Source organism: Zeus faber, assembly GCF_960531495.2.
Source record: "Zeus faber genome assembly, chromosome: 5".
Classification (NCBI taxonomy): domain Eukaryota; kingdom Metazoa; phylum Chordata; class Actinopteri; order Zeiformes; family Zeidae; genus Zeus; species Zeus faber.
The window spans coordinates 35,060,752-35,072,158 of NC_137192.1; the positions used below are offsets into that span (position 1 = coordinate 35,060,752).

At 36.7% G+C, this 11,407-nt stretch overlaps 1 long non-coding RNA gene across 1 annotated transcript in view; it reads left to right on the forward strand.

The window, feature by feature from the left end:
• The window catches only part of LOC307230147, a 13,253-nt gene extending 9,437 nt beyond the window's left edge, over positions 1 to 3,816 (forward strand). Inside the window, exon 4 of the long non-coding RNA XR_013844157.1 lies at positions 1,452 to 3,816. This is a non-coding gene — a long non-coding RNA (uncharacterized lncRNA). The remainder of the gene's footprint in view (positions 1 to 1,451) is intronic.
• Positions 3,817 to 11,407: the final 7,591 nt, after the last annotated feature.

Genomic DNA, 11,407 nt, shown 5'->3' on the forward strand with positions numbered 1-11,407 from the left:
GCTTCCGCCGGGAGTTTTCTGTCGGTTTTTCACTAATTTCTGCTCCAAAAGTAGATCGATATGGATCAAACTTGAACCACAAACTGTCTGAGACGTCCCGGTTCTCACGAGACCTCAACCATGTAATAATAATTGTCCCCCATCCTGATGAAAAAAGACACAGATGTATGCAGACCTCTACAGTGACATAATGACGTGTCTCTCTCAGCCCGTTTTTCCTGTGGAAAAGGAAACCGGTCCTTAAAAGGTTCACAAGTTGAACCCACTTTGCACCAGCACCAGCCCAGAACCAGAACTAAGTTTGCGTTGGTGGAAAAGAGTAACAGAGCGACCCAGTCGTCTAGACATCACGGTTTGGCTTGGTCGAAGTACGCTTACGCTTGCCCATTTTTCCTGCTTCCAACACATCAACTTCAAGAGCTGACTGTTCACTTACTGCCTCATATATCCCACACCTTGACGGATGCCATTGGAACCAGATGATCAATGTTATTTACTTCACCTGTAATTGGTTTTGTTGTGGCTGATCGGTGTATTTTGTTTTAGGGTCTCACTGCTATGCCGATGACGCACAACTGCACCTATTTGTCAACCCCAGTAATCCCAGTATTCTGGGGCCATAACTCAATTGTTGTGATTTAAAAAAAACCATGTCTTAAATTGTCCTTTCTTCTCGCAGCATTCTGAATTAGGAGTTAAATAGCAGTGGTAAAATATATTTCCTTCATGGTGGTCTACGCCGTCTGCAATGTTTAATATCTCTTTAAGTACTGTCAATCAGTTGAGTTATATTCTTTGTTGGTGTGGTGGAAAAAAAATCACCCTGGAAAAGAGGTCGTTAGTTAAGATCCTTTATTCTAAAAAATACCTGAGTTTTTCTCTGCAGAATACAAGATTAAAAAAAATACAAGAATACATGTTGTCTTTATAATCTCTGTTTGTGGTGTGTGTTTTGTTACTCAAGCAGAGTGTTCCAACAGTTTGACTGATTAATTGTGTTGTTAAACAAGTAGGTTATCTCTAGGGACTAGTATCTGGAAAGTACGGGTCATGCTGACACCCAGATCCTTAGCATACAATAAATGTGAGACAGTCCTTAACACAGTAAACTTCCACTACATTGGTCGAATAGTTTGCTGTGTAGTTGTAGTTGTGTATGTAGTTAACTTGATTATTGTGGACTGTTTTTCTTTGCGGAAGCTAAACAGCACAGCAACTGCAAACAAGCGTTGCCAAGCACACCGCTGCGCTAGGTATACTAGTTATGTAACTAGGCATAAAAGTTCTGAAATAATTTCAAATCAATAAGTGGGATAATGCCATAATGCAGCCAGCTGGTCATTATTGCAAATGAATCCTCTTTTCAAGGATCAGCCTTTACTTAACATCCTAAATTCTAAGTGCCCTCTCTGACTTGTTTTCTAATCCACTCTTGTCTCGTTCCCTCTCAGGTTATCACAGAAAACGTCATCCTGCTAACAGAGGAAAGAAACTATACAACTGTGAACAGTGTGGGAAGAGATTCAGTCAATTAGGAAATCTCAAACATCATCGGTTTACACACACAGGAGGGAAAACGTAACCCTGTGAACAGTGTGGGAAGAGCTTTTGTTCTAAAAGTCATCTCAATAAACATCATCTTCGTCACTAATTAGAGAGACTGCACCACTGTGGAGAACGTTGGAGCCTGAACTACTGGTACCAAGTGAGAGACCAAGTCCCTCCCCGGGCGCTGCACTGAGCACCTTTTACATCATGGACCCATTAGGGAACTTCCCAAAGAGGATGGAATGGAAAGGAATGTTAAAATTGGATAACAGGACGGGATGACATCAGTTCTTCATTTTTCTAAATGGAGTTGCATGTTTTGCAGCACTCCAACCACCTTGCTTCAAAATGGCTGATCAGACCAAAGCAATGTTAGTTTTGTCTTTATTCTTGCGTTCCGACCTCACGATTACAAAACAAAAACATAAGTCTCTCTGTTCTCCCCGTGTGAAGTGCAAAGTGTCAACTCAAAGTACATCAGCGTAGTAACACAGGAGACAGATGGTACCACTGTCCAAGAGTTTCACCAGGTCATCACAGCTGCAGGAACATCATTTCATCCAAACTGACAATTAAACCCTGCCTTGTGTTCTTTGTGCTGTTGAATATTAGTTCCATCCTAAGATTGAAGTTATTTTACAATGTAATCCTTCCGTAGAAGGTAAAAGCTGTTGTGTGTTGATATGATTGTAACATGAACACTAGAGATCCAAGTGTCACAGAGAGGGGTCAGCTGAGGTGCTGTCACCAGAGGATTAGTTTACAACTCTTCTCTTTTTGCTCCTGCTCTGCTTTGTGTTTTCTTCAAAGAAACATTTGTTCAATCCTTCACTGCCTACAGCCTTAAATAGTTTGGGCTTTCAACAAAATGTCAGACACTCTGTGAACGCATCCATTTTAATCATAGAAAATATTATTACTTTTTGTGAAGTGTAATTGTGGAAAAAGGAGGCTTTTTCCCTTCTGGGTTGGGAGAGCAGCTGACCCAAGTGGAGGAGTTTAGTTATCTCTCTCTTGTATTTTTAAGTGAGAATTAGAGCAGTGGTTCTCAAACAATTTTTAGTAGTGTATCCCCTCTAGATTCAAGATTCAAGATTCAAGATTTTTATTTGTCACATACATATACATACTTCCATACATATATGCAGTGAAATGTAATGCAACGCACCCGGTGATAGCACACAATAAGTCCTAGGATCCTAGAGTCCTAGTCCTCTAAGATCTTTTTTCAGGTGCATTCTCCCTTCACTGGCATTAGGAGAAAAGAAAAGAAATGATCATATCAAGTTCAAGTTCAAGAGATTATTTGTCACATACATATACATACGTTCATTCATATATGCAGTGAAATGATGTACTTTATGTGCCTCATCTGTTTTTTTAACATTATATATAACCAATACAACCAACACATCTTTTTTTCTTTTTGGAGTACCCTCTCCAGTACCCCAAAGTACCCATATTGTATGAGTACCCCCATTTGAGGAAAAACTAGGTGTTTTCAGGAAGTGTGAGACGGGCAGATAAGCGACAAGAGGATGGATGGATGGCCGGGCGGGCGGACGAAGGCAGGGTATACAACAGAGGGTATTTGTATGCCATTGCACCAACCCCCCCTCTTCAGATGACAGCCTTACCACCTTTGATAAACAAAGCGGCTAATCAGTAGTGCTTCTCTCAGAGGAGGATAATCAAGTAAAAGACATAAACAAGAGATTGACAAATCTCAACAAAAAAGCCATGGGGCGGGAGCAAGAAGCAAGAAAAATTTATATTTCAATCAAATCATTTCAGAGCACCTGAGGAAACCCTTCTGAACATGGGGATAACTTGCAAAATACAAACAGGAAAATAAAAAGTTCCCCAGTCAGGCTCAAAGCCAGGGCATCCTTGATGTGAGGCAACAGTACTCACCGCTAAGCCGCCATGTAGGTACAACGGTGAAGATTCTGCAGTAAATGTCATTTTAAGGGAAAATAAAGCAGCAGTTGAGGACTATAGAGTATCTGTATCTTGTCATTAAGGGCATTGTTTAACTGAAATGACTGATCAAATGTACATAAAACAACTATGTACAGCTTTGACCATTTACAAATATTCTCACTACAGGGAAACACAAAAACATATTTTCAACACAATCCACAGACACATAACAAGACATGGCCAACACTGGAAATAACTTTACATTTATGAAGTGGAGTCTATTAAATGTATTGAAATAGGGAAATTATATACTTTTAAGTAGTTGAAAACAAACCTTTTGAACACCAATGATCCATGTTTAACCAATTTCTTTTAACAAAACAATGTCTAGTGACATTATGTCTACTTACTGTACCCTTCCAGTAATGACAATGTCGTTTTTAGCCATTATACTTCACAGCTGTATATTTGGAGCAAATCCAGACATCGTCCATTTGTGAGTGTAAAGGCTTTTATATGCATTCAAAAAATCACTTGAATAGGATGAGGGGAAGCTGATGAGATAGTTATAGATGCCTCGGTACTGGAGGTCTCAAAGTCAAGGGTTGTAAAAAGCACTGGGAGCATGATAAGCGTCCACAATCTAGTCTATTAAGCTTTTTAATCTATCACTTCACATCATTATCATTGGAGTGTCCCTTGAACACGGAAAAGTTGAAATTTGATTCTAACATCCACTAATATATGGAATCCCTATGTCACCAAGACTGTACAGAGGTTCAGGATCAGGACCACAGACAGCGTTCCTTCAAAAACAGCCTGAAGTTAGGCCTCAGTACTATGAGCAGCAGCTAACGCAGACCTGGAGGTGGGCTAGCCTGTATGCTAGCCTGTATGCTAGGGGCGCTCAGCAGGAGAGATGGTCCTCATTACTCCGCTCATCCAGCTCTAAATTGCTTGCTGCTCAGCAACACTTGATCCTAAAGCAGCAGCTGGATCTTCTGGATCTACTTCTGCTTCCATCTGTTGAGTTGAGGTGCTGGCTACAGGTTCTGCCTCTCTCTTCACCTCAGCTTGGCACCAATGAAGCTGGGACCACTGAGCGCACTCTTCATCATGTTCAGTCTCCACGGGGAACTCCTCCTCTTCCCCTTTAATGTGTGGGGGCTCTGGCTCCTCCTGGCCCAGACTGGGGCTCCACTCCTGCTGCTTAGGGGGAAGCTCCTCTTTACAGACAGAGCTGCTGGAGCTCTGGAGGCCTCGCTGTGATACAGACACAGGGAGGAAAACTATGACAGTGAGACCACGTGGAAATAGAAACATTAGTAATGTCCTTTGGATCTTGTCTTCCAGAGAAGAGTTAGTAGATATAGCAGCAGCACCCTAACATCCTAAGATCCACTAGCTCCTATAGATGTTGTGGGGAGACCACATTTAATGTGTTGCTCTTTATACTGGAAAAAAATGATACTTGATTTTTGTCACTGATTGTATAAAGAAATTCACACAATAAATGTAATACTGGTATTTGCTAAATTTCATTACCACAACTGCAAATTCACAAAATCAAAGCACTTTCCTCTTTTCAAAGTGTGGAAAAATATGTTGGTTTAGGTGAACACTCAAATAGCTGACATCGTTTTTGATACATTTATATTTTTTATGAATGATATACTGGTTTAATTTATGTCTAAACTACTCCCGCTGATGTATTTTTTCTCCCTCTTTCTACTCCCTTCACTTGGCTTAGAATGTACAGCCCAACTCATACATACTGTTGTATTGGAAGATACAATGTCATTCGGTGTATGACTGCAAACCTGTTTGCATTCAGTGTGTTATACTTCATTTGTATTTCACATACTACATATATACATTATATCATAGCTTATATTATTTCATATATAATATGATATTGTTTATCATATTCTATAACCTGTGTATCGTTAAGCAGTCACTTTACATTCCATTTTGCGCCATTCCTTTTTTGCACAGATACAGTAGAATTCACTTTAAGAGGGCTGTTCCAGTCAGAGGTCTTTCAGCTGAGAGCCAAATGGTAACCACCTTCCAGTCAGTTTCCAGCCAGTATAATTAACATGTATTATATAATTGTTTTTTAATATATATTTATATACAATTTTATTTTTTCATTCATTAGTTTTAATTTGACTTGAACGTGATTTTTGATTCTAGAGTTGCTCTTCTCACCCGTTCCTAAAACCATTTTTTTTTTTTTTTTGTATATAGTTTGTGTGATGTTTTCAATAAATCTTTCAAAACTAAAAACATTTCTTGCATTGCCCCACTCCCTCTAGCCTCCAGCCTCATTCCTTTGTCTGAGAGTCTGACAGAGAGGGCCCAGCCTGCTGCAGATCCACACCTCTAATGGCCCCCACCAGGGGCTCATGAATTTTCAGGTCATTAGCTAATGGCCCCTCTCACAGCGTGGGTCAACTGAAATAAAGGTGTGAACATTTGTGATAAAACCTTGTTTCTACCTATTTAGACATCAGATTTGATCAGCTCTTATCACTCCTTAAATACCCAAGACCTTGACGAACATTTTTTTTATTGACAAAACAGTTCGTCAATATATCCTCGTGTGTGCAATGAAAACAAAACATAGAAAAACACACTCTTCATATCTTGTGTGTTTTAGATCGAAAAGCTGCATAATGATACTGAGCAAACTATCGTTAGCGAATAGAAATATCAACCACTTTGGAATAAGAGTGTGTTAAGTTGAATATATTTAGATCAATGTTCGACCAAAAGCACAAGGTTTCTCTGAACTCAGCCGGAAACTACACTAAAGGTCTCCGCTTCCGTGTTTTTTGTGTGTGACTGGATGTTTCTAATTTACATTATTATCAGAAACACAGCATCGGAACGATACAGAGAAGATTAGAAGCGAAGGCTTTTTTCATCAAAATATGAATTATTATTATTATTGAATATGATATTTCTCCGTTGATTTACATGTTATTCAGCCATAATGTGAATTAGTGCCACCTGGCGGCGAGTAGCGCACATCACACTGTCACATTAATTCCACTATGTGACAATTCAGCAACGTTCATATTATATGAACGTTGCTGAATTGTCACAATCTCATAATGTTTAATATGTCCTTGTTCATCCTTATACATATTTTGCTTGTAAGTTATCTGATGAACTGTCTGTAACGGTGTTATTGTGTCGTGTGAAAGAAATACCTTGTGAAAGGAATTTTCTACTTTTTATTTTATTTTTTATTTTTTTCTAGGACATATTGTGTTTTATCACCGGGTGCTTTGCATTACATTTCACTGCATATATGTATGAAAGTATGTATATGTATGAAAGTATGTATATGAAAGTATGTATATGTATGAAAGTATGTACATGTATGAAAGTATGTACATGTATGAAAGTATGTATATGAAAGTATGTATATGTATGAAAGTATGTACATGTATGAAAGTATGTACATGTATGAAAGTATGTATATGAAAGTATGTATATGTATGAAAGTATGTATATGTATGAAAGTATGTATATGTATGAAAGTATGTATATGAAAGTATGTATATGTATGAAAGTATGTATATGTATGAAAGTATGTACATGTATGAAAGTATGTATATGTATGAAAGTATGTACATGTATGAAAGTATGTTTATGTATGAAAGTATGTATATGAAAGTATGTATATGTATGAAAGTATGTATATGTATGAAAGTATGTATATGTATGAAAGTATGTATATGAAAGTATGTATATGTATGAAAGTATGTATATGTATGAAAGTATGTACATGTCTGAAAGTATGTATATGTATGAAAGTATGTATATGTATGAAAGTATGTATATGTATGAAAGTATGTACATGTCTGAATGTATGTATATGTATGAAAGTATGTATATGTATGAAAGTATGTATATGTATGAAAGTATGTGTATGTATGAAAGTATGTACATGTATGAAAGTATGTACATGTATGAAAGTATTTATATGTATGAAAGTATGTGTATGTATGAAAGTATGTACATGTATGAAAGTATGTATATGTATGAAAGTATGTACATGTATGAAAGTATGTATTTGTATGAAAGTATGTATATGTATGAAAGTATGTATATGTATGAAAGTATGTACATGTATGAAAGTATGTATTTGTATGAAAGTATGTATATGTATGAAAGTATGTACATGTATGAAAGTATGTATATGTATGAAAGTATGTATATGTATGAAAGTATGTACATGTATGAAAGTATGTACATGTATGAAAGTATGTATATGTATGAAAGTATGTACATGTATGAAAGTATGTACATGTATGAAAGTATGTATGAAAGTATGTACATGTATGAAAGTATGTATATGTATGAAAGTATGTACATGTATGAAAGTATGTACATGTATGAAAGTATGTATGAAAGTATGTACATGTATGAAAGTATGTATATGTATGAAAGTATGTACATGTATGAAAGTATGTATATGTATGAAAGTATGTACATGTATGAAAGTATGTATATGTATGAAAGTATGTATATGTATGAAAGTATGTATATGTATGAAAGTATGTATGAAAGTATGTACATGTATGAAAGTATGTATATGTATGAAAGTATGTATGAAAGTATGTATATGTATGAAAGTATGTATGAAAGTATGTACATGTATGAAAGTATGTACATGTATGAAAGTATGTACATGTATGAAAGTATGTACATGTATGAAAGTATGTACATGTATGAAAGTATGTATATGTATGAAAGTATGTATGAAAGTATGTATATGTATGAAAGTATGTACATGTATGAAAGTATGTATATGTATGAAAGTATGTATGAAAGTATGTATATGTATGAAAGTATGTACATGTATGAAAGTATGTATATGTATGAAAGTATGTATATGTATGAAAGTATGTATGAAAGTATGTATATGTATGAAAGTATGTACATGTATGAAAGTATGTACATGTATGTGACAAATAAAAATCTTGAATCGTGCATGTTTCCGCACGGACGGGTTTGAGCCACACGCAACGTTAGAGTATTGTCTCTACTGATTGGACGACAGATCTCCAAACTGACCAATCACATGGTTCCTGTCAACGCTGTCGTCACCTTCTCCTTCTTTAGAACAGAATTGGGACGTTGAACATTAATAGTAATTTAAGTATTAAAAATACATCAAAATGATCGAATATCGTTTATATTGTATTATATTGCTTTTATTATGATTGTTATTATTATTATTCATAGTCCCGCAGCCAGACAGCGGCGCTTTGAGCCCAGCTCAGCTCAGGTCAGTCTTGAGCACTGATTTTATTTCCTTTTTATTGCTCGAACATGGATTTTAGGGCTTTTCGTGCAGTCAAGTGCACTTTACGCTTGTTTTCCTGTTGGACTTTAGTTTGTTTTTTGGGAACAAGGAACAACTGGGTTCATATTATTCTGCCCTGCGAGGACTGTCTAACAGCAAAACATGACTGTACTTTATATTCTACTGGAAAGAAAACGGTGCCCCCCGCTACTTATACTATGTAATAGTTTATTACTATTAACAAACCCCTGCGACATTTCTAATATTATAACAGAGTATATATTATAATTAGATCATATATAAGTCAAAGCAGAATGTTTTTACATGTACATACATCTTTGTACATTTCCATATACAAGGGATCTGTATTGGTAATAAAATAACAAATAGTTGTATAAAATGTGCATTGTAGTGCAAACAAATGAGGATCATAAAAATAATTGATTTAAAAATATCAAATGAATGCACTCTGCACCAAGTAGTAGTAGTAGTATAAATTCATATTCTCATAATATACTTAAAAGGCTCAGGGGAAACTGGAATACACACACAGGCACCTTCTGTTCACATACTTTACTTTATTTGTTGTGGTGAAAATAGGTGTTTACAGAGAAAGTTATGCGTATTTGGAAAGTGCTCTGTATTTTACAGTAATAACAGCAGTCCTAATAATAACTAATGATAAGAATAAAATCATTATGGTGATAATATTAGTATTAATAATGGAAAAACCACTAAAGTAAAGAATTATAACTGCAGAACAAATGAAGTGGGAACCTAAAGAGGAATGGAGCAAATAATTACCCTGAACTGGACCAGAGATTACCAGATTTGGATGAGCCTCTCATCCCCCATCCCAAATACCCTCCTTTTAATTCAAGATGATATGCAGAGCATAATCCAGATTTATAATTCAAAATGGTACAGGTACTTCTCGCTTAACGACCGTTCAGACTCATGACCAGCTCTCTGACCAGTCAGTATTGTGCACTGAGTCTCAGCATCAAGCATCTCATCATGCATCACCCTTTATATAATATATACACAATATGTGACCCACAGCATACTTCTTTCCCCATCATTTGAGAGTGGAGAATCAGAGCTTTCAAACAAGGTGTCACTTGTGCAAATCAAGCAAATATTTTAAAAGCTATGACTTGTTAATGACAAGGGTGTGGCAAACTGTGATTCTGACATAATCAACTCCAAAGTTTTACCCACACCAGGTTCACTCAGCCAGCTCCCAGAACGCAAACGGGGTTGGAGGACAAACAAAGCCTCATGGCTACTTAACATACTGCTGAATGAGCCAATCATGAACAGCTTTGAACAGCTCGACACAACTAATTTTGTTTTCAAACCAGCTTTTATTTAACCTTAAGAATATACATGTTTTATAAAAGTGGAATTATTTTGGAGTGATGTAGAGTCCATCAATAATATGAGTCTGTATGTAACAACAACGGACATATCTGCTGTTTGAAATGTTTAGAAGTCCAGAGTAATATCATGTTCAGCGTTGCTGTTGTTCTCCGCGTTGCTGTGGGAGAACTGACTCTCATCACGGAAAATGAAGTCCGGTACGCGCTGCTAACACTGACTTGGATCTATCGCACTGGTCAGATTAAGGTGAGAAATATGATTCAGAGCTTCCTCCACCCGCTTCACGTAAATCCATAATGATATGGAGAGGAAAGTTTTCACAGACAAGTGAGACGGAAACAGCCCCGTGCTGCGCTTTAACCGTCTGTTTAAGGAAGTGACGTAGATGCGTGACGCGAAGGGTTTTTCTTCTTAACCGCTTCACAGCAATGGCTCCGTGTGTGTAAAAGTAGTACAAATTAAAGGTTGAATTCTATCAAAACGGTTTCAAATTGTGACTTCACATCACATGGAATATGGAGGAATGATCTTCACCTGGACTCTCGGTTTAAAGAGAACGATCGATCGGCGTTGTTCAGCGCTGTTCTGCGTCTCTGTAAGTGAACTGTGTTTCCCCATGTCATCTAACAGGAATATTTAACTCCATGGTTTAACATTTTTCAACCATTCATAAATCAAACTAGGTTTTTAATAAACGTTGAGAGATAAAAAGAGATTAAAAAAAACCCACAAAGGAACACACATCTGGAAAAATCTCATTTTCCTTTAAGAAAGGTTTTTTCAACTTATTTGGCTGCTCCTGGCCGTTTTAGAAATGCGCGAGATGGTGGCTTTTGCTGTGGTGGGTCACATAGACACTATATATACTATATACCCTGGATACATCTAATCTCATCACCATTCTCAGTCTCAGTCTCGTTCCCGCAGCCTGTCAGTGTTCACTACACGAAACTAAACAAGCAAATTGGGTCAGATTAAAGAAATAAACATTTACTAATATGAATTGATCACCTCATTAGATAGGCACATTAATGTATGATTAACATGGATCTAAAATAAAATACCATCCTTCAATTAAGTTCAAGACAATGAACATAAATGAAATATAAAATAAACATTTACATTTTCTTCTCATTCTAGAACAACGAGAAGCTCTCATCAGCGCTTGTTGACCCCGAAGTAGATCACACCGCTCACTTTCCTGCTGCCTCCAACACAGACACGTGACCA